Source organism: Lonchura striata, chromosome 20 (genome assembly GCF_050655825.1).
Source record: "Lonchura striata isolate lonStrDom1 chromosome 20, ASM5065582v1, whole genome shotgun sequence".
Classification (NCBI taxonomy): Eukaryota; Metazoa; Chordata; class Aves; order Passeriformes; family Estrildidae; genus Lonchura; species Lonchura striata.
The window spans coordinates 15,652,312-15,677,429 of NC_140722.1; the positions used below are offsets into that span (position 1 = coordinate 15,652,312).

Genomic DNA, 25,118 nt, shown 5'->3' on the forward strand with positions numbered 1-25,118 from the left:
TATAACCATCCTTTGTCTTTCATATATGATGACAGCATGCTCTTCACTCGAGAGAAGAGCAATTTTTCATGCATGTATTTGATACCTATGTCAATTTGTTTAAGCTGTTAGAAGGAATGTCTGTATACTAATAAAATCAATAATAACTTTTTTGAAGTCGTAAGACAAAAACTTGTATTAATGCTATATATAATATCTCACAAACTTATTATGACCAGTCTTGATTAGAATATATATGGGAATAACTTAGGCTTGAGAACAGCTTTGTAAGATTAATGGAAGATTCACTAGCCAATTTATCATTCTGGTAATTATAACTATATAGAAATTGTTCCTTAAAAATATCTTATAATGACAAATTGTCCTTTCAGATTTAGAGGCATTACACATGCACATTGAGAACAAAATTTCATCCATTTGGAGTCTTACAAGAAAGATTGCAATCACTTAATTTTGTGTACTTTTTAGAGCTTTTTTTGTAATAATAAGATAAAGCTCAGCTATGTTGACCCCCTTTAATGCAAAGACATAACTTTTTTAGTGGGCAAGAAATAGATCCCATCTTTGAAAATGTCTGTTTGGAGTAACATATTGAACCACTTACAACCCATGTCATAACAGCATTAGTATGAAATACAACTGGTTGGTTCCAGAAATATTTTTTTAGAATAAAAGAGCCTATGATTAATTTAATTGCAAGATTATCCATCTCATTTTGACCCTTTGACATTCAGCCCATCATAAAATTGTCTATACATCAAATCCTCAAGTCCTGCAAATTGTGTCCAGTCCATACTCCAGTATAAAATCAATAATTTGACACTGTTCTGGTGAGATATAAGAATCTGACAATTTCAAAAAATGAAAAAAAACAAACAAATTAGAACTTGTGTTCGCCCATTAAAGAAATGCACCTTTCTTCCTTTACACATCATGAATCCCAAGATTATTTTCTTAACTTTAAGCTATTAAAAGTTGAGATGCATTTGCATCTTTTTATTGACACGAGTTTCTAAAAATATTACTCTAGAACCTGTTGGAATAGTGTCTTAGTCCCGGGATTTTCTCTGCAGAATCAACAGGAAATGCAGGCACCTGGTTAAAAAGCATAATCAGAAAGATCTGTAACAAGGAAATTATTAATACAAAAAGAGAAGTAAAACAGGAACTATCGCTCTGCTTTCGTGAAATTTTACACCTGCGCTGTATCTCAGCTACTGTTGTCTGGGGTGGAGACCTAAAATAAAGGACTGTGCACATAGACTGTCCTCATGTCTGCGGGAAAACCCTCCGACTGGGAACGTGAATGGCTAAAACTCAAACCTGTTCAATAGTGAAAGAGACTTGGCTCTTTTGGGAGAGCTTGCTCACAAGAGACGTCTAAGTCTAAACACAGACAGATTTTAGCCCCGTTTCTCCCACTGAAGCAGGATGAGACACATTACTCCGTGCAACGTTCTACATGGACAATTCCTGTTATTTAGGTGGGAAGTGCAAAAATGTTATCAGGTCGAGACTTATCGCCTGCACACCTGGGGAGGATCAGTCCCACATGCAGCTCTTGCTCCCTGGCATCCCCGTTCCTCCTGAGGAATGCTCCTGAGGCGGCTGTCCGGGCGGGCGCCGCGCGCTGGGAGGGAGCCGAGCGCTCAGGGAGAAGCGGCAGCGCTGGGACCGGGCGATTTTCTTGCGGGGGGAAGGAGGCGGAGCTCGGCTCCAGCCCCCGAGATGCACAGGACGAAGGGCTCCTTGTAGGGGCCGCGGGCTCTCTGCAGGCTTCCCCCTCCTTGGCTGCGCTTGGGCGGGAGCCCCCGGCAAGGGGCTGGGGGAGGCGCCCCGCAGCAGATGGTTCGAGCCGGCGCCCGGCGCGGCCGCACTGGCCAGCGGCGCGGGGACGGGCGGGCGGCGCTCCGCGGCGGCGGCTCCGCGGCGGGGGCGCGGCGCCCACAGCCCAGCTCGCTCGCCTCCCGCCGGGGTGCCGGGACCGCCTCCGCTGCGGAGCGCTGGGTGCCGCATCCACGCGCAGCCGGCCAGGCTCCCCGGGGCTGCTCCGGCGGCGGGCGCGAGGCCCGGAGGGCGCGGCTGCCGCCCGCGCTCGGGCCGGGAGCCGGAGCTGCCGCCTCCGCTGGTCCAACCGGTACGCTGGGGAACCGGGGAAAGGCTGGGGGGATTCTCCCCGGAGTGGGAGACACAATCCTTCCCGGGGGGATTTCTATCACCTGTAGGTGAGGGGAAATCCCCACTCCCCCTTTTCCTTTATTGCAGCTTCATCGATGTAGAGTTACTTACAGTGAGTAATTACCGGGTTTCGGTCCTCGGCGCTCAGTGGGGATCTGGGGACGGACTGTCAGGTGGGGAGCTGAGATGCAGGAGAAGTGACTTGCCCAAGGTCACTCTGTGAGACAGTGGCAAATAATGTCCTGTGCTGAAAACTTCTGATTTCTAGTCCTGTGCTGGGCTGTTCAACACCCCTGCAAGGAAGGGACTAGGCGTAAATCTGGATGTAGGACTTGCAGACCAATGGAAGTGGGGGCTCTAATTAGCTGTGTTTTTGGTGGTTTTTTTCTTATTTTTTTAATTGTTGTTGTTGGTTTGTTTTAAAATCATGTATGGCTATTAAAACAGAGGTGAAGCATCTCTGTCATCTCCTTTGTTTTCTCCGACTTTCAGACATGTGAATGGATGCATAACTGATTATGCTTTTCTGTGACTAATGTTAAATTTAGTAAGAAATAAATGGTAAAAATACTATATTTTTTCGAAAACTCTTACCGTGGCAATAAATTGTGGTTTTTTTTCCTATTGATAACGAATGTCTTCTTACACAGGGAGTTGTTGTGAAAAGCCCTTAAATTGATTAAGTGGCAGCTGCATTCCAAAATTAATCTGCAGTGCAATAGCTTTTATTCTCAGTGCATGTAGTGTATAAGGCATGGCAGGCCATGCTTTTAGAACTTATGCACTAGAGTATAATGTGGTTGAGTTCTCCAAAGGATGCAGCTGGAGTGTTTGTTTTTGTGCTAGCTATATATGTGGCAATTCTCTTTCCTTCTCTCTCTCTCCTCTCCAAGCATAACTTCAATGAGTTTGCATGAAGATATTCTGTAGCTTATCCCTGCTAATGTTTAGTGTTTCTTTTGAATTTCTCATTATATGAAAGTAAAAGTGATACCTATGAGCAATTTTTTTAGATTTAAAGTATTATTAGAGTAGTCAGAGTTAATCATTTTTACAGACTTTAACTAATCCTTGCATTTCATAAAATGTTCTACAGCAGTGAAACTGAAAAGTTAAAATGTGCTGTTCAAAAGCTAAACTGTTCTTGCTAACTTCTCAGTTAACCTTAGCTGCTCCTCTTGTTTTTTTGGGGGGTGAAGAGGGGTAGCGAAATGGAACATGAGAGAAGTTAAAGACAGCTTTATTTTTAATCTCTGTTAGGGAGTTAGGTGAACTCTGCACGCTCTTCAACACAAATCATGGAATTGAAGGCCAGGTTTCTGGTATCAAAGAGTTTCCCTAGTGTGGACGTTTTGTCATTTGAATTTGGAGGGGTTTGTAGGTGTTTGTTTTAGTCTCATTCAGAATATAGAGTGTTAGTCTCAAATCCTTTAATGCATTTTTTCCCCCCTGGACTTAGATATTTGAAAAAAAAAGACACTTTTAATTGTACTTGTGTTTTGGCTATATATTATTTGATGGGCTTTTTTGTATTTGTTTTCTTTTTTTTTTCCTTCAATAGATTCCTTGCTAAGAGTCTCATTTAGGATAATTTCTAGCTGAAAGTGTTTGTCCGTATTGCATAAACTCATTCGTTTCCCCTTTCAATACCAGCTTCTCTGTCATTTCTTCTAAATGGATAGGAAAATGTCTGTAGTTGTTTTTTACCTAAGTAGCATTTCATGAAACAAAATGTTAATTTGTAATGGATGATGTTTTGCTCTGGCTATGTTTTGTTTTTAAGAAAGTTTGTGTATTTCACTGCTGTGGCTTCCTCTTGAGCATTTCTGTTTTAAGGATCTCGGGTTGGAAGAGTTATGGTTGCTTATCTACAAACAGTAATTCAAACAGTCTTGGTGATATCAAATTTGCAAATATAACTGATTTAAAACTGATATATAAATGATTCAGAGCCTTCTGTGTTGTGAGCGAGAAGGTGATAGAATAAAGCAAACACTTTTGCTGTGTAATAGAAATACGTATTTTTGAGATGATAGATTTAATATCTAATCTCAAGAAACTCTACAACTTGGTGCAAATTTATATTTTACCTTCCCTTCAAGATTGTTTTTAGAAAGAATTAATTTCAATGTCAGATATCTAACTTATAGATACTATATATACTTACTTATAGATAGCATAAAATGCTATACAGTGATTAAAATATTTTTTAAATAGTTGTAACTCCTCACTGAAACCAATATTTTTTTCATTTTTTTCCTCTTAACATACTTCGTTCAGCCATCTGAAGATGTTGTCTTACTGTGAAATTTAGAATTGAGTGACAGTAAGATCAAGAACTTCTGCAAACCCATCAAAGAATCTTGGTTAAAGTTTTCAGTGAGAACATACTTCTGGGTAGAATACCCCATGCCTTTGTCAATTTTCATGAAGAGTAGGTAAAACCTGCCTTTTCAGTTGTCTCTTGCAGTATTCTTGACAGAACATGTTCTAATTTTTTATCAGTGTGCTGGCTCAGTTTCTCAGGCTGGAGTAGACATAATAATGACATATAGGCTTATGTATAAAATGGATGTTCCAGTATGCTCATGTTCTTTAGAATATCTTGGGTTTATTCTAGTACAAACCATGATTTAATTTGAAACCTGACAAGCTTAATGAGTGGGACTTACTTTGTCTTCTTTTTTTTTTTTGTGTGTGTTTTTTTTTAGTATTTTGTTTTGTTGTTATGGGTTTTTTTTGTTATTTTTTGTTTTCCCGTTGCCCCCCACTTCCTATTTATATGACTTTCTTATACACTTGGATTTTTGTTTAACTTTTGGAAATTGTCTGAATTTCTCCATGTAGTTTCTTGCTGGTTAATTGCTTCTCCACTGTTTCTGCCACCCGTCCTCACCCTTCCCTTAAATGGTGTGTGGGAAGAATTTTTGAAATTATAGTACAAGTTCAATAAAGGAGGATTTCAGCTAATTAGCGGCTGACCTCTGTAGGAAGAAAAAGGATGTGTAATATTTCTGAATTCTATAAAAATGTTATTCTAGTTTCTCTTTGATATTTTGTATTTCTGTGCGTGTTTTCTGGCATTAGTTCACCTTTTGCAGTAAAATCAGAATAGCAGCTCTAAGGTCACTGACTTTAAGCGGTTTGTGGAACTGAAATAAAAGTTCTGATGAGTATTTACTAGTACTGATTTGCCATATTTAATGGATTGTTGGGGGAGAGTGTCAAAATAAAGTTAATCTATCAGGCTATTAGTTGTTGCTAACCTGTATGTAGTATTCTGAAATGAAGGTTGCAACTTTGTGGTGATGGATAAGCAACTGTAAATATCGATACATAAGACGTGAATGGTCTTACGTATCAAGAAATGACAAATATTAGATGAAATTTCATTGCTTCTGGAAGACTTATTTCATTTAGAAATGGGCAGCACCTTATTTCAAGTTCCTGAAAGGAAAGCAATTGAATTGCCTTTCTTATTTGTAGATTTTAGGCAGCAGTCATTGTGAAACACTGAAATTACTGATCCCTGAGGTAGGAAACCCGGTAAAGAGTGTAGCTCTACTATGATCTGACAGTTCTGATAATCTCCAAAATTGAGTCATTGACTATGACTCTCCAACTTAATAGATTATATCACTTTGTTGCTGTAGGACACGTGAAAGCATGACACGAGCCACCTGCTACTTGCAAGGTAAAGAAGAAAGTTGATTATCTGACTCTGTCTTTTATACCTTCCCAAGGGTGACATTGGATTGGAGAGTGAATGGGCCACCTCTTCAAAGACATTGGATAAACTACTAGTACATCAAGTGTTCTCCACCCCCATGAAAGAATGTAAACAATATGTTGTTTACAGAAATTGTGTGGGAAAGTTATCTAAAGGAATGTTAACTTAGAAGGCTTTAGGAAGTCTTAAGAATCAGGGTGACATCACTTTATATAAGAACTTGTGATTTTGAGTAGTATTTGGGAAAGGAAGATTGTGCATCTAAAAGATGCTGAGTTGTGTCAGTAGCTGCTGTTCTTTTCAGTCTGGAGACTGAATAAGGAAAATACCTTATGGGTTTTTGGTATCTGTAAGTCCTGATCAATTGACCTGTTATATAGAGTTTCTTAGCTCTGCATATAGATTTATTATTTTTCTTCTGGATTCTGTCTTTGTGGTTGAAGTGTTAACAATGTGAATTTCTTTGTGCATCTTTTTTTGCAATTACCTGCATGTTACCCCAGTGGGTAGAAAGAACACAAGTCAAAAAGGTCCAGAGTGTGTTTTATGGTGGAGTTTTGCTCTGTTTTTATAATTTTAATATAAGTATCTCAAACTCATACATTTTACTTCTGTGATTTAAATATGACTGAAATATGCTGTCTGGGAAATTGCAGCTTACTTCTAAGGAAAGTTAAGGTACCAAAATTCTAAGAACAAAATTTTCAATACTTCTCCAACAACAGATACTGGGTAGGCACATGATAAGAAGACTAGTACTTAATTTTTTTATTTTCCCGTGTAGTACAGTACAGCACCATTTGAAGGACTTCCTAAATAACTGGACTCCTTTATGTCATCCATTCTTTATCAGAGGGAGAAGTAGTCATTGTGGAAGACTTGACTGGTTTAGAGAAAAATTTTATGTTTCTGCTCTTGGAAAGCCTTTTTTCATAGGTAATGTGTGCAGAGACAAATTACTGTATAAAACGTAACTTAGTTGTGCATATGGAAGTGTGAGACAGTATGTTTGCTGTCAAAGACAACACTGCAGTGTGTTTTCTGCCTTCTAATTCACTGGGTAAATCTTCATCTCTTGTTGGATATCTAGCAGTATCATGATATGATGGTGTCTGTGGTCCAGTTGTGTCTTCCAACTATTCCAGATCCTAGAACACTGATGAAAGTGGAGCCATCTCTAAGAGTAGATAAATGAATTCTAACTAGTACATATAAATCTCTATCTAATGATCTGTCTTAGTCACCTTTGTTTGATAGTCTAACTGTAAGATCAAAGCAATCATTAAAAATTCTATTAAATTACTTTGCCTGTGATATTTGCATGGCTTATCTTCTTGGTGCTGTCTGCTGAAGAGCAGACTTGCAACCGGTGGACTTTAGATAAGGTACAAGATCCTGTAGGTTCTGTAGCTGTTCACAGTATATTAATGGTGTTAAATTAGTAATATCAGCAACATTAATTGATTTTTTAAATTCAAACTGTGACATTTGTTTGGTAAAATGATCATTAAACATGTGCAAGCATTCTATGTGCAGTAAAAGATCTTTGGGCCCTGACAAATGGTAAATGAGAAAATTACAGGTTGTAAGTAATGTAAGTATTCTTTTGGAAGTTGTTATATGGCAAGACAAAAATATTTCCCTCTAAGCAAAAGAGGTTTCATTTTCACCTCCATAAAAAAAGCTGGAGACTGTTCTACTTACTTAATACCTCTGTTGGTGTCTTCCTTTCTTTCAGGCACTGCTGTTGAATAGGGATTTGTCCTGATTTTCTGGAGTGAAGTGCAAGTAGTCCAGCACTTCACTCCAGAAAAGTGGTGTAGTTTCAATTTCCTCCTCTTGTAATCTTCTTGAAAATTTTGAGACTGTCTTTTAGTTTTTAACAGTTTTAGTTCACTTATTAAGTCCTTTTCCATCAGATGGCTGACTGTAATACTAACTTACACGTTTAATTGGTGAAATGCATTAACCATGGCTTTAGGGAAGGCCTTTAGGGAAAGGCTTAATCTAGTTTCAGATAATCCTTGTGATTTTTACTCTTCCTGTCTCTAGTAGAGTAAGGATTTGTAGTTTCACGTTGGAGTACTAAAATTGCTAGCTACAGATCATAAAAGCTTCAACAATGTGATGCATTTAGAGTAGCTTATTACCTACTATAATTTATATTTTATAGCTTCTGCACCACTGTTCTAAAGTGTGACTGAGTACTATATTTCAGCCACTACCATTTATCTCATTAAAGGTACAGCTGAAGTTACTGTACTATCAAACAATAAAACTAAACTGTGAATTCATCCTGCTTTTATCTTGTAATATGGCTGCAGTTTGCAAAGAACTAGACAGCCTTAAATAGTAAGTAGTTTTCAGAATTACAAAAATAACTTTCAGATACCTCAAACATTTTTTACCAGTTCTTGTAAGAATGAAGATATTACAATTAAAGCAATTAAAAGAACAGTTATATTAAATTTTAAAAAGATGAAGTATTACTGGAAGTTTTAACTTTTAACTATCAAAAATATTCTGTGACTACTTTGGTGAATAAAGCTAAGTTAGTCCCTTGCTTTAATTACATGTGTGAAGAAGTTTAATGGGGACTGTGTAGTAAGGAAGGTTTATATCAGAAGCAGGGAAGCTATTAACACTAAATTTGAGCTCTTGATTTACATGTTAGTGTATGCTAAGCAGCTTCCTCCTTGTCTAGTGTGTAGTTAGATGCTATTTTGCTTTACTAAACAAACAGCCAGGCAGCCTCTTAGAGCAAGACAGTTGGCACTGAGCACCTAACATTCATTGGAATCCACTGTTGCAAAGTGGTTTTGATTTAAAACAAACCTAAACCAAGATCAGATTTTTCCAGTGTGCTGATTATCCTTGTAGACTTGTTTGCATAGCAACATAAATTTAAATATCTCATTGGCACTGGTGTGTAGTACATATGTCACTAATCCTAATGAATGCAGTGTAGTTATGTGGTGTAGTATTCAACAAATTTTTCAGTTGTGCTTTTGAATTAAAAAAAAAAACCAAATCAAACCTGAAATAAAATTTGAAAGCATCATAGAATAAGGACAACTAAATGCCTTTCAGACCTCTGGTCTCTGTTTTTAAAAAATCTGCTCTGGATTTATCTCAGTGACCCAGTTAATTTGACTCTTGATTGCAGTCTTAATTTTTATTTTCTGGTGAGAAAAGTCTCACAATTAGCAGATCAGGATTTTAAATCATTGAACTACAACATGCCAGTTTTTATACTCTTGATTTCTGCTATTTCCTATCCCTTTCTTATACGCTGTCAGAATATGAACTGTCTAGTTTTGATTCATTTTGCTCAACACAAACTAAACTTATTAAGTTCAAGTGAATTAAAATGAAATGTTTGAGTGTATGTCAGCTTCCCAGAAAATTGTATTTTTCAATCCTGTGCTTCACTATTCTGACAAGCTGAAGAAATGTTTCCCGTAGAGGAATCAATCAAAAGAAATGAATCAGCATCTGCAGAGAGATGAGGAGGGGGGAAAAAGGCAAAAATTATGTCCTCTATAAATTAACTTACTTTTGAGTGAACTTCTGCTACCCCTAGAAAGTTTATAACCTAGAATAGACCCTGATACTGCAAAGCAGCATTCAAATTGTTCCTTTTATTCACCTTCTGTACTTTGCTGACACAGAAGGGAAGATGGTCAGCTGCAGAAGTAGCTTCCTTCAAACCTTTGATCCCAGATTCTGTTCCTGTTTTACAGTAGCCTTAGGAAGAGTGTCCAATTCCTCTTGGTAAATGCGTTTCCGGTGTTGCACTGTGTTCTGAAGGAAGTAGTTCAAGTTTACTTTTTCTATTATATTGTCACTAAAGAAAAAAACTGATACATTTGTTCTGTGTTATCTTCTTTTCTTTGTTAGCATGTATTCTGTAGAAACCACTAACAGAGAAGTTCTTGTACTTCAAGTGGAAACCTCTGCAGAAGATGTCAGCTGTTTTTTGTGGTGGGAGCCTTAAATGGAGTTTCAAGGTGAAATTATTTACTGCAGATAGGAACTTCTTGTTTTATTTCTAAAGCAGGATTTAATAATGATATTACAGGAATCCTGTTTGTGGTGCGTAAGTTGCAGAAAATGCAAGGCTGAGCTAAAAATCACTTCCAGTGTAATGCAGTTCACTGCAGATTCTTGTGGTCTGTCAGACTTCTACTTGAATACCTTGATTTTTCTTTCCTTCTTTAGAAAAACCTGTGTGACAATTTCAAAGTAGTTAGTCTCTTTAAATGACAGAAAAAATGAGAGAGAGCATGCTGCAGTAGCCACTTTCCTAGCTATGTTAATGTTAACATAGTTGAGTGGCATATTATTATCTGTTTTTACCTTACTAAATAAGCCAAGGATGTTGCATATCTGTTTCAAGACCTTATTTTGGGCTGGGTTTATAAGAAAAATACTATCATGCATGTACTGAAGGTGGTGAAAACGTATTTTGAGTACCTCAGTTTGTATCAGCAGAAATTGGAAAATAACTTGGCATGTATTTCATTGGTCTACTTAAAAAATGCCTGTTTAAAAATCTCAAAAGTAAAGATAGTATTGGGCCATTGGAGATGAGTAATGCCCTGGCCTAATCCAATATTCTTATTCTCACACCAAGGCAGTTATAGAGACCTGTCAAGCTCAGTGTTTTATCTCTTGTTGCAGCTGATAATAGGCACTTTAGCATGGAACAAGAATACAGATGTAAAGAGGTATGATACTGAGAAGTCCTCATCGCTCAGCAAGTTCTACAAGTTGTACTGGGTTTACAATTGTCACAATTAGTAATCCATGATGGAATTTCTTTGCCTATAAATTTATGCTTTCACTATATTGAACCTGTATTACTGTTTTAACAGTTCTTGACAATTTATGTTTGGATTGCACTTTTTACAGCGATTCTTGAAGCGTTCTTCTGGGTGGTAGTTTGCAGTTTTGAGCTCTTTGAGTATGGATCAGTAAGGTGATATGAAGAGACGGGAACTAACTTGAAGATATGTGTGTAAGTATGACTAGAATAAGATTGTTTCGGAAAAAAAGACAGCTGAAGAGGAGAGGAAATTGTTAGAAAAATGGCAGGTTGAAAGATAACATTTCCAATGCAAGAAAACAATGATTCTATGTGGCTTATTTTTAAAAAAACAGTAGGACTTGTTAATTTAAAACTATATTCTAAGTCCCATGTAAACTTTGTATTCAGAAGGAGCAGCATTTAGAATTGCTTGTCTGATGACCTCAATGTGTTTGGTATGTTGTGAAGATTATTGTGTTAAGTTGGAATACGGTGAGGATTTCTTTGACTATTAGTAGGTACTTAATAAACTAATTTCCCAGGAAGCCTTTTATGGGTTGATTTACTACTGTATTGTAAAAAGATGTCTCAGGAGTGCAATAACATAGCTGACTATAAATTTTAGATGTTACTGAACATTCCACATCATCTGTTGGAGGATGGGGGGAAAACAAATTCCAAACAATGACACTAAAGCATATGGTATGGAAACTATATTGTACTGGGGGATTGTAGCAGCGTGGAGCTTTAGATGGTGGAAGCTGCTACCTATTTCCCAATAAGAATCTCCTGTGGAAAAGCTGTTTGGGTAGGCATTCAGGCAAAGCAGTCAAGTCCACACACACCACACTCAGCACAGCTAGCTCAGCAAAGAGGCAAAAAAGGCCTTTTGTACAATAAGTTCCAGTAAAGGTTTATTCCAGCACGCCGAAGGGGAATCAGGGACAAAAGACCTGGGTGTGCTCTGCACAAGGTTAAGCAGGGGTCAGTGGCCAGTGGTCTGAGGGCACGGGGGTGGCACAAAGGGCAGGGCAGAGGGCATTGGCCTACAGAGAAGACAGGGCCAGCCACCAGGGGTATCACAACCACTGAGGAAACGGGAATAGGAGAAACCACAAGAATTAGGAACATATGGGGAACGTAAACTGGGGTGGATCACAGTGTTGCAAGGTTCCGTGGGAAAGTCTTTTCTTTCAGCTTAGGTAGAGACTCTATAGTATATTCTTCCAGGGCAGGGCCCTGGGGATTTCCCTGAGGAGTTCAAACGATTCCACAGGGGATTATTTGCTTGGTGGTTCTTCTGATATCTAAATGGATTTATGTTTTGTGTCATCTGCTCTAGAAACCCTGTGCTGCAGAAGTTGTACGTTCATGTGATTATGAAGCTAGACTGAATAGTACTACGGAATTTGAGTTTTGTTAAATGCCTTTTTTGTTTTTGTTCTTTACTTCTGATCTTGATGCAGGTTTTGGTAGGAGAATTCATGAGCCACATTTCTGGAGCTCTGCATGAAGTGAAGAAAAGTATTAGGTTATAAGTTAGTAATGCATGTGCTAGATGTCTCTGAATTCTAGGAGAGCTACACACTTGTAACAAAAATTTTACTGCAGAGATTTAAAAGTCTTGAAGTCCTTGCTTAAATCTATTTATTGTTTTATTCTATCTAATCCTGTTTTAAGGTCTTAAGTTCAATCTAATTTAAAAAAGTAAATCGACCCCACTGGTTTGAAATACATTATGCAGGATTATTGATAATTTGTGCAGTCTTTCAAAACCCTTTTCTTTAGTGCAGACTGATGCATATCTGTAGGGTACAAACAGGTTCTAAATGTTTATTTAGTATTACCAATTCTTGCAGCATTTGGGCTATTGGGCTTCTCATGTTAGAGCTCCTGAAGTATGTTGTTCATAAGAGACTGTATTGAGACAAAATACTTATATATCTTATTTAGGTGCTGATGAAACTCATTAAAACCTGATGTTTTGGCTTTTTCTTAACCCACATGACTTTTTTTTTTTAGGCTTGTGTATTGACTACTTTCTTGCCAACCCTGTTTTGGAGGAAAAGCTTAGATGTTAAATATTCAGTATTTGTGCATGTATTTGAATACTTAGATTCAGAACCATTTAAGTTGTATGCATGTGTGTGTAGATGCTGTAATTTGATTCATCAAAATAATGTGACATCAGTTAAAAGTGGTATGAACCATGACAGACATGGTGTCCTGGTATCTAAGATACGTCAGCACGCTGATAAGATACGTGCTTTCCTGCTGTGAGAACTGGTTGCTGTATTTGATTCTTTAGCTGAACACAAACTAAATTAAATCTGCAGTGACCTATATTGTGCTATAGCTAATGACCCAGTTAACCTCTGGTTAATTTTCTGTCTCTTGGTGTCCTGGGAACAGGGACATGTTTATTTCAGTAACCACAAACCTTTAGAAATGTGCCTCTGGCATTTATCATTCCAGAGCTCTGTGTTTTAACAGAAATTAGCTAATGGGCCATGGGGGTCTGCAGAAGTTGTAGAATGCCAATGAGTTTTCTTTCACTTTTCTTCCCCCCTGATTTACATGACTAAGCTTTTAGCTTTTCTTGATTTTGTTTTTGTTTCTTGAGTATTGATCTGTCTCCTGTGGAGGAAACAAACTATTTGCTTAAAGTGCAGGAGGACTTTACTGCTGGCAGCTTCCCAGGAACTCCCCTCTTTTTCATGCTTTAAATTAAGCTAGAACCAGTGCAGATGTTAATAGGCAAGTTTGCAACTGATGCAATTCTATTATTCAATGATGTGTTATGCAAATAAATCTGAATATAGCCATAAAATAATAATGAAGATCTTTTCTAAGGGCAGATCTGAATACCACTTTTCTGATGCTAATTGGTTTCTCTGGCACCTGGGTGGGCTCTTCCATGAAGTATATGTTGTTTTTAAGGAAGTGATGTTATCCAACAATCAGCTAAAAAATGTGGAATGGTTATTCACACCCATTCATAGTAGCAGTTCATGCTGTCTGTGCCACAGATCTGTTAATTAATACATAATCCAAAACAACCTGTGCATTTTCTGGCAATTAGAACATCAAGTTCCTACAGGGTGAGACCTTGAGAAACAGCTGTTCTAGAGCCAATCTTTTCTGTGCTGTCTGTTCCCTGAAGTTTTTACCACAAATTTCTTTTGGAGATAAAATCCTTACTTATTTTTTGCTTTGCCTGTGGCAGCAGCTGGAACAGCTAGAAAAGATTTATTGAGTGCTCTGCAAAAAGCAGATAGAAGTACTTCTACAGTAATCCTGAGTTCTTTGTTGTCCATGTAGAGAGATGGGTTTGGCAGGGGAATGTGGAATTTTGGGCTGTTACAGGACACTTGTTCAGACACTTGCTTTATTTTGGGACTTTTTATGACATAAGAATCACTTCTTGATGATCATATGTTTCAAATATACAATATCTAGAGGGATGGGAGAAATTTCCTTTAACAGATTCTTGGGAACTTGCTCTATTAAATCAGGTGGCTTAGAGCACCACACTAAATAAGCAGTGTCTTTGCTTGGTGTATGTTCTGCAATTTTGCTCGAGATCATCTACCTGCACCAACCAGGAAGAGCTGGCCTACCCTTTTATCTGTCCTAATTTCCTTGTTACCTGTAAAACACATTGAACACAATAAAAACATTCCTGAGACAGGACTGTACAAGCGGTGTTGCTTGCTGTGAAACCACTGCCATCCAGATGGGACTTTGCATATATTCTAACTGGTTGTTAAACTGATTTTTTTTTCCTCTATTTTAAGAGCATGTATGTAAAAAATCCACCACTTTGAATCCTACTGTGCACTGCAGCCCTTCTCCTTTTTGTAAAGGTGAAAAAAGAAGAGTGAATCTGTAGAAATAATACTGAAGTTGTGGTTTGTTATGTTGTTCCAATGTGGCTTTGTGCCTAAACTTAAATGATGAAAATGTGTCCTGTATTTTCCTGGGTTTTTTGGGGTTTTTTTGTTTCTTTTTCTTACAGCAGCAGAAGACTTAGAATATCAGCCTCTTATCTTGTTTTGGTTTTCTTGAAAATTAAGTTGAAACAAAAAGAATTTTAAGTTGTGAGGTATTAAATCCCTCTCTTTTTAGTGACTGAAGCATCTTGAAAATGAGAACTTCTTCTGTCAGTCATCTGAGAGTACAGGGAATTCTATGTATAAAGCTAGTTAAAGTGCTCCGCAGCTTAGTCCCTGGTCTTTTCTTTTTATGGGATTATTCTGTCATGGTCTGTTAGTTTTGGTATTGTTAACTGTTTAACAGGATTTCAGACTTGGTGGTGGTCTCCATGGGTCTTTTCCCTATTTCAACTCCAAGTATTCCTACTGCTAGAAGAAAAAAACAACTGTGACTGAGAAGATTGGAATTACACACAGTGTAATTCCCTTTTTCATCAATTTATAAGGGAATTGCTTCTCTTGGTTAGTGGTTGAAAATAACCATATTACAAACTTTTTAAAGAGTTTGTGAGTATGTTTTTCATATCTTTCAAATCTTAAGCTCAGTGATATCTCTCGTGATTAAAAAGAAATCAATGAGAGAAGTTATTCCTGTATAGATATATCTGATGTTTCTATTAATTTGTACAAATGTGGGGTTGCTGCTATTAAGCTAAGAAGAACTTTTTCAGATCGAAGGCTGAATCTTAATTCCTTCAAGACCAGATAAGAGAAACATACTGTGTTCTGGTTAATGTCCTTTTGTGGTGTGTGTTCAGGTTAAGTTTTGTGAGTAAAATTAATTTTGCTCTCTTGTTGATGGGGCAGTCTAATGTCATGCATTCATTTATCACAAGTAATTTTTGAGTACCTCACAATGCAATGACCTGTGATTTACTTTTTAAGGCCAAGGTAGGGAGGCATGAGAAAACGACAGTAAAAGGAAAATATTAAAACATTTCTGAAATAGTATTTCAGAAAGAAACTTCAGAAATTCACTGAATATGACTCTCATTGCATGTGCATCTGCAAAAAGGGAAAAGATTTTTTAAAATGTTTTGAATTATCATAGAAGATTGCATATACTGCTTGATGAATAGCATAATAAATAATGTCTCAGAAATGCTTCTGTTTATAGAAAAGAAATTACCTTCGTAATGGCTCTTAATTTCAATTACTTAACTGAACTTGTCAGAGATTCCACTCTTGTTTGATTTCTTTCTTCAGTGCACTTTGACACTTGCAGCAAGGTTAATTGCCACTGCCTACATTGCGGGCACTTGAGCACACTTTAGATACTACTGTTGTTCGTCTCAACAGACTGAAAATACTTTGCATAAATATTCTATTATATAGGAATGGTATGAAGAAGCTCATCTGCTATATTTGTGCTTGAAAATAGTTCTATTTGAAGTGTAAACATTAATGGAAAAAACAGTGTTATTTTGAGATTAGATTTGTATTTAAAAGGCAAATATGTAAAAAAAATAGCGTTGAGTTTTGATCTTTTAAACATGACTGTAAGCTGTCTGTTAATGACATTCATGAATCTAGTTGTTTAGCCTAACGGATATAATTTCAAAAACCTTCCTCTCAAACTGTAAATTGCCATGCAGCTTTAGGGGTAAGGGCTACAGGTAATTAGTGCTGGCTGTTTATGGGTACTGATTCCATTACTATACCCAAGATTTGAATACATATTTAGTGTACTGAAATTTTTCCTGTTATGGTTTTCTTTTTAAACAATATACATAAAAACTCTGAAACAAAGCACCAAGCTTTTAATTATCTGCCTTTTTTTCTCTTTTTCTCCTGTTTGTGCTCCCTAATTGTTGTGAGAAGGACAATTAATCTGCCAAGTAGTTTTGAACACAGAGTGCAGAGTTCAAGTAACTTCTGCCAATTCACTTTTCTTCCAGGAAGAAATTAAAAAGACTTTGTGATCTCCCCAGGTGCTGCAGATGCTTAAGACTGACAAAAGAAACTTCCATACCACAGTGTTTTCCTAAACCAAATGCAATGCTAAAGTCTTTCTGAGAATGTTTATAGAAAGAATAAAGCATTGCTGTGTTGAATTTTATTGAATTAGCTTTTGTTGTTTCAGCTCTTGAGTATTTGTAGAATAATTTGGATGTTTTTTTCATCATCTAGCTATCTTGATGCCTGCAAATGTCACTCTTCTATAACACCCAACTGAGTAAAACTCTGCAGTTGGAAAGTTTTCTGTATGGAAAAATATTCTTGATTTGGAAGATAGGAAGAGAGGTAGCTCTTTAACCCATGAGTTTAATACCAAATTGAATCTATTTATGCCAGGACAAGAATAGACTATGGCATTAATTTGGAGTCAAGTGACTTCAGTACAGTTGCACTGGGATAATTCAATAGGAAGAGAAAAGGCACTTACTCTTGTCTCTTTAGACTATTGCTCTTTGGAGATGTCTTTTTTACCATTCAGGAAAAGAAGTTTGCAACATTTAGGCAGATCTACTCTATTGTATTTGTTATTCATTGTTAGTTTCACAAGTAAGCTGTTTCCTGTATGTATTTATGGAGGTCTTTTGAAGCTTTGTTCACGTTTTTTAAAATTCAAGACTCATAATGAAGGGAAAGGCAACTTTAAAAAAAAAATCTGGTTATGAATCTTGAATCATCTGCTAAGTGTGACTATGCTATGCATCCAGCCACATGGGCTCTGTAGGAGATAGACTGAGAGATCACTGATTGTGAATTGTGTGGCCTCTGAAATCTTCTGGGTGGATGGAAGTGCACTGCTCCCCTGTGCACAGGCACATGGCTTCCTTTGCTTGGAGACGCTGTGTATCAGATGCAGCTGGTGAATTTTATGAACAGCATAGGAAAGGAAAGTCTGATGTACTATAAAGGTGATGTCTGGGAAGCCTTTGCATTTAGCTGTGTGGTCAGAGTGGGGATGCTTTATAGAACCACAAGTGAATGTATGCCTTTGTGCTTGGCATTGAACTGTGGCTTGTGTAGGGGAGCAAGTAGCTTTGTCAGTTTTTCAGTGCTGCTCTAGCATGGACCCAAAGGATCCATGCACATGCATGTGTTTCAATGTGATACATGTTGCAGAAATTTGGAATTTATTACTTTGAGTATTTTGTGAAGTGTCTTTAAATGCATACACAAAGCCTATAAACAATTTAGATGCAAATATTGGTCAATCACTTGCACATTGGACTCTTAACTCTTCCTTCTTTATTCCACGTCTTTTTTTCACATTGACTACAAGCAGAACTCAAAGAGGTTTCCAGAATTTTATTAAAATGTGAAATGAGAAACATTTTTAGACTTGTAGCATTAGGGAACTTCTCTGGTGCTTACTTCAGATAAGACCTCACCTTGCCTAAGATATGAGAACATGGATGCAGAGGAAAAAGCTGCATGTTCAGTATAAATGTAAAATGGCTTTAGATGCTGCAGATTATCAACTGCTTTGTATGAATAATCATAGCATCTTGAAAATACGTAGGATTTGGCTGAGACCAAAATTGCAAATCACTTATAATAGCACAGCATTTACATTTAATTTCTAGGAAAATCTTTCCTCAGTCACAAGTGTCGCACTCTAGGGATGAAACAAACAATTTATATAATGTAAATCTTGTCGTAATAACAGCTTCTTTGAGCATTAGAACATTTTAGGAACTGTTGCTTTTTGTTAAGGAAATGGTTTATAATGATGGTATATAATGACTTTGAAGTGAGTATTGTTGTTTGTAAGATGTTTTATTTTATTATTGTACTATCCATGACAACTCGGAGAATGTTGAAGTGTGAGAACCAAAACATGTCATTCTAACAATGTAATTTCTGTTTACTGCTATGGCCATGTGTGGGAATAGCTGTTAAAGAATCTTATTAATACCTGCTTTATCATTACTTGGAAAATAAAATTTAATTTTGCAACATCATTTTGTATGTAACAGGAAAAGAAAGTAAAATGAGTCAAGCAGCCATAAAAGTCTACGTAATTACCTGTGTCTTAATGGCCTTAGGCTTTGAATACAACCACTGGTCTTTGTGCATTGTCTATCACTTTTAGTGCTGGAATAGTGACATTGTATCTCTTTTAGGTTCTTTTCAACACTTTAATGACTCTGCCAGTTAATAATGCATCATTCTCTCTCCGCTAGGTAATTTTAATTGCTGTAATTTATGTCCCTAGACAATTCTTGCACTACAGATGGAATCTATACTACTGTAGCAAGCTAGAAGATCCCACCGTCAAAGTGCTTAGCAGATAAACAACACAATTTCAAGTTTATAGATGTCATCTATCACTCCAACATACTAGCCATATTTTAAAATGGAAATTTTTAAAGAATGGTGATGTTGAAATGCCTGCTCTGGGGACTGGAATAGTAGTGCAATTAATTTCAATCAAAATAATGTGTAGCACTTTATTTTAAAGAAATTTGAAATAACAAAGAATTGTAAGGAAATCCCATCTGTAATTTGATTATTTTAGGCAGAAAATTAACATTTTTGAGAATTAAATACAATAATCTGAGCTCATACAAAGGAGAATAAATCCTGGTACACTGAAGAATGAAGATTTAATTAGGAGTCTCTTTATACCTCAGGAACAAAGTCTTGCCTGTGTCATGCTGAGAAATACAGCAGTGTGAGTAAGAGGCTCATGGTAATGTTGCTGTATGTCAGCTACTTAATTTTTCATAAAACTTATTGTCAATGAGTTTGTGATTTACCTACCTCAACTAAATTGCTTTATTGAAATAATGCTTGTTTTGTAAAATAGTTCACTTATAGTGCTAGAAATGAGGGAAAAAATAGGGAAAGGATCTGTTTTTCATGAGAGAGCAGTTTTAATAATTGATTTGCAAAGTAAAGTGGGTTTCAAATACTCGAGGTATTAGGACAGTAGTTTACTTGTTTTGACAACTAATGGGACAATGTATGTCTGCTGAGCAGAGAGTTAAAACTCCAAAGCAAACATCTCAAATTTTCCTCATCTAAAGGAACCTTGGGAATTTTTGGCTTTTAAAAACTTGCCAATAGTTTCCTCTTCCACTTGCTAAGAATTCAGGTTTCTAATTCGTCTTACTATCTACTAGAAAGTTTAAATACTGAATGTGATTAGCTTTGCTGAACAGATGTCAAATTGAATGGCCTCTGTTGATTCAGAGAATCTGAGTAGTGTCAGAGTTCAGTTACTATGCTTTCAGTAAGGCCTCCTGTTGCCAAAATGAGCTTTCTTTTTTCTATTTCCAATTTCTATGCCAGAGTCTGCATCAGCATGCAGCTGGCTTAAGAAAAGCATGTATGTATAGCTACTGAAAGAGGAATACGAGTTAAAGGGGGCTCCTTGTTTGCCTATATTAGACAGATACCTTTTTGCCTGAGTGAATATTTTTGACCAGTTAGTGTCCTTCTGGATACTGAGAAACAGGTATGCTATGACTCTTGTCTGTTTAGCCATTGAGCAAGGGCTAAAATCTGTCTGTAACCTTAGAGACAGCAAGAGCAAGGCTGGCTTTACCTCTGTGTTCAGTGTAGTAAAAGAGTTTGCTTGTTCCAAGTTTAATGATTCAGCACTATCACTCTGAAATGGCTTTATTATATCCAGGATATATGTGCATTATATCTTCATTCTTTGTGCCAGATTAAAGTCATGCTGTGGATGACACACCTTGCACGTTCCCATTTAACTTACAAAATAAGTCATACTGGAACATTTACAGTGGCCTTTGACAAAATATATTATTTTAATCAGTGGCAGAATCCTAGAGAGGTCACTGGCATGTGAGGTGAAATACTACTGCATAGTAGCCAACAGTTACTGCAAATTAAGTGCTGTAGATGCAGGGTGCATGACAAACTTCTGATGAGAGTTGTACTGGCCCATGTAGCTTGGTCGTGAGAATATCTTTTGTCAGGGTGTTACACATTTTAATAATGTGATACATAGAAAAAAATAAGCACATTAATGAAACATATTGCTTGATAAATTAATTTGATTTCCTCTGGTTCTCATATTCTACACTGAGGTTAGTGGAATTGGGGTGGCATAACTTAGGACAAACAGACCAAGACATGATGTCAAGGGTCAGGAAAAAATAAAGCTGAGAATTTCAGGGAAGAGCAGTAGGAACTTGAGCTCTTTTATTTGCAAGTCCACAAATTCTCCCACTTCTAGTTGCTTGTCTCTAACTGGGTTGTACAAGAACCTGACAATTTTAACCATCTCTTATGCTTTTTTTTTTCTTTGGGCCTTCTAAAATATGAAGCCAACATTACTGCTGTTCTTACAGCAGAGTAAGAACAGCAGAGTTGTTAATGTACCTATATCTATTGTTTATTGCATAATTTGGTAGATAATGTAGATGAAATTAAGGGTTTATATGCACTCTTTTTTAAGATACAAATGGAGTTCCCTAACTTTCTTAAAAATACTATTTTTTTAGTAAGCAGAGAAGAAGCCAACTATCAAAATATTACATTATTCTTGTTGCAGTTGCTAGTGGAGTGCTGAAGTGATGCTTCCTCTGATAAAAGAGCTTGATAAACAACTGAGAATCTACTTGGGCCAAATCACATTAACTGACACATTAACTGACAGAACATGGCTTTGGATTTTTCTTTTTGTGGGAATTTGTAGTTTAACTTCCTTCTTAATCTTGGTCTCTTCTTTTCTAGCAATGTGTTTTGCAAGGCAAAAGAGTGCTTTGTAGTCTGTGGTCTCCTGAGGTTATCTGCTATAATTTTCATTTATTACATTTTGCTTTCTTTGTTGACTCTTGATTTCATTTTATCATACCTTGGCATGTTGTTTAGTTGCTTTTCCCTGACGTCTGCAGCTCCCCTTCCCTCATCATGTCACTTTTGATTAAGCAACTGCAAAGCCCTTTACCCAGCTTCTAAAGGGTAAAAGTCAAAAATCAATAATGTGCTAGTCCTCCCAAAATGCAGTAGCAGTGAGAGGATAATGAATGATTAAGCATGATTAGTAACAGCGTAATGGACAATGCAAAGTAGGGAAAAGTACTTACTTTAGCCTAAACGCAGAGATTTATTGCTAAATGCTAAAATAATGGAATCATCAATCTTCCAAGGACTAAAAAAAGGCATCTGCTGCAGCCATATTAAAATGCAGTGAAAAAAAGTCTTGCCTCTTCATCATCGTCTCTTGTGGCCCAGTTATTCTGAGTATAAAATACATGCTGCATAAAGAAATAGGTATGTAAACTTCATAGTTAAAATTGTTTGTTTCTTGTACAGTTTAAAATTGTCAAGACTGTTGGCAAAAGAAAAAAAATAGCCAGTATTGTTGATTAGTATGAATGTGTGTACAAAGATACAAGTGTTCATGTGGTTTTGTAAGGCGGTAATTACACTTACTAAAGCAGGGGATAAATGAATGCTGCTAAAGGAGTGAAAAGAGAAACATGCCAAGGACATAAAAGCTAGAGCTCTTATGGGATAATGGAAAAAAATTAATGATATATGCTCAGCAATGCCTAGTGTTTGGTTATTGACAACAGAGGACTAGTAGAGATGGGACCTGTTTCCTGACCTCACCAAAGATGAAAATATACAGAAATGGAGAGGAGTCAGTATTACATAACTGGAAAAGATTTGTTAGCTGTTTGTAGCCGAGAGTTAAGTTGTCCGTGTCAGAGAAGACAACCTTCTAGGCCAGTCCAACTTCTGCAGGAAGCAGTGCTATGAATTTCAGTTGAAATTCTCTATTTTAAGAGTTCTGAATTTGCATCCAGGAAAAGAGTAATATCTAAGGTATCGCAAAGCTGTTTCTGCACAGCAAAATATGTCTGCATTTCTAAAGGTGTGTGGGTGGGAGCAAGCTCAGAGAAGCATAGAAATCTTTTCCTGGGGCAGATAAAATAGCAGGGAGTCCTGAAGGACTGTGTGTTATGGCACAGAGCAACATCTCCATAGATGTGGGGTACAGCTTCCTCTTTCTGTAATGAAGCCTTTTTTGGCAAACCAAAGGCTTTCAGAGGCTCTTCATTCAATAAGAAAAATAGTGCAGTGGTGAAGTCTTAGGTTTTTTCCTATCTTTGAATAAACTAAAGCTTGGTGTTATGAATGGTTCGGTCTTCAGCATGGGAAGTCTTGGGTAACTTCAACTATTCTGTTCAAGAGCTCATGATTTTCTTAGTTTTCAGTACCCACTTCTTGCATAGTTACATTCCAGATGCCTAAATTCATTCTGTGGCTTTTAATGGATGTGTCATCACTGTTCTGGGCTTTATTCTCACCATCATGTCTCTTGTGTGCTTCCTCACTTCTTCCCTTCTCAAAGTTAAAAGGATTTTTTTTTAATCTTGTTTTGCCTTACATTTCACATAACCCTTTACCTCTTCAGAAAAAATCCTACTCTGATCTATTCTTATCTTGTATACTCCTTATCCCCTTGGATAAACTTATACATATGCATGTCTTTCCTAGATATATGGAGTCCCCTTATCTTACACAAATCTGTTCTGGTGGATTTCTGCCCTCTTTGTGAAACTTTCATCTAGTGATTCTGATATTTAATTCACCTTCACGGTGAGCTCAGGAAGCTCCAGCCATCTTAGACCTGTAGACTTGCCGATACATCTGATACATTAGACCCCTAGATCCATTGCTCAGTGACATCTCGGCATTCTTGCAGGAACCTCTTTTCATTTATTACACATACTGTTAGTTTGCCATAGGGTCTGGTACTTATCTTTCAATTACATTAAAATCAGCTATTTTAATTTTAACCCTTTTCCCCTGGAAGAGCAGAAACAGTATCCTGAGGTGTTTTCCAATAATTTTAAATAATGAATCAACCCTTTTTTCTTTAAAATTCTTGACTGAACTATGGTGCAAGAAATAAAAAACTTTCTGAAAGAGAAAAAGCACTTTCAAGAAGAGTTTTCTACCAATAAAGAGAAGGAAGATGGCACAAACAGAGGCTGTGATTGATATACTTGCCAGTTATGCTGAGTAGTAAGGTGGTATTCATGTTCCTGGTCAGTTCATTATGTTTGATATGATCAGTTGGGTTGCATCATTAAACTCCAAGGCCCATTTGAATGGGAACTGCACTGTACTAAATTTTATTACATGCAGTCCATTGTTTCTTGTTGGCTTTCATTCTGGGCCTGCTTCTCTCTTCTCTCCTGGCTTTTATTGCTTTTTGGAGCTGTTTAAAGGGAAGGAATCTATACACAGGGATTTATTGTTATTTACTGTCTATACAGACAGTTTATATTCATTTGATCCATCTAAATTATTCCTGTACTTCTGCCAGTTTGGGATGTAGCCATAAAAAATATACTCTGTCAAACATTCATGGGTAGACCTTTTCTCAATCAGTGAACTAACAGTAGCGATACTCTCGATGTAAGATTTTGGGACTGTGACCTAGGCTGCAGCTCAAGCCATCAAATTTTATGCCTCCAGCAATGGAATATATTGCCTGCTGAGCTCTTCTCAATAATTTTGTCTTTTAACTTTTTTCATTTCAGTGAGTATTGTCTTCTTGTATAAGCTTCCACTTTTTCTTCTCAGGTGAAAAGGGATGAGAGAACTCTTGTTTGCCTTTTCATTTGGTACATCTTCTCTGTGCCTCACTGCAGCAACACAGAAGATGACAAAGCATGCAGCTAAGTCAGAAGGCTCTGGACACTTAGATATGGACTTCTAAGTGGGGCATGTAGAATTTTTCTCAAGTGTCCTGAGAGCTGCAGCTCTAGTTTGTGAGGCTCAACCTGTCTGTGAAAAATAATCTCTGTGGAAATATACTCAGATGTCAGAAATATACTCAGACACTCCTGTTTGGCATGGGAAGTAGTGAATGTACTTTGGGACTCTCAAAGCATTCTCAAGAATTACCACTGGAGTCAGTCATGAGAATGATAAGCATACTAATAACACAAAGTGAACTGAAGCACAAATAAAGAGGTTGTATTGCCAGACATCAAGAGTATTCAACTGCAGTTTCAGGACTCAAAAGAAGCTATGTAAATTTTCAGAACTGTTTTGTGTGGCTGCATACTACTTCTGAAAAATCAGTCCTCTATGTTTTAGGGGTGTAAATGAGACTTACTATAAGTAAGAGGCCTTACCTGTAATTTGTTGTTTACTGATAATGCCAGAGCTTTGCAGTGATAGAAAAAATAAACTGTGCTTCTAGTTATTAATACATTTCTCTCTGAATTCAGGATCAGACAAAATTATGGAAATCAGAAATAATACATATTCTAAGCCAGAAGGGCAACCCATGACGTTTAATTCTCCTGTCTGAGGTTGGCACCTGAGAGAGTGGCACAAGTTGCCCAGAGAAGCTGTGGCTGCCCCATCCCTGAAAGTTTCAAGGGCAGGTTGGATGGGGCTTGGAGCAAACTGGGACGTGGAAAGTGTCCCTGCCCATGGCAGGAGATAGGAA

At 37.1% G+C, this 25,118-nt stretch overlaps 1 protein-coding gene across 1 annotated transcript in view; it reads left to right on the plus strand.

Moving 5' to 3' along the window:
• Nucleotides 1-2,006: 2,006 nt before the first annotated feature.
• SULF2 (sulfatase 2) overlaps nucleotides 2,007-25,118 on the plus strand; it is an 86,769-nt gene continuing 63,657 nt past the window's right edge. The window contains exon 1 of the mRNA XM_021539237.3: nucleotides 2,007-2,137. The gene's annotated coding sequence lies outside the window, so the exon portion shown is untranslated. The remainder of the gene's footprint in view (nucleotides 2,138-25,118) is intronic.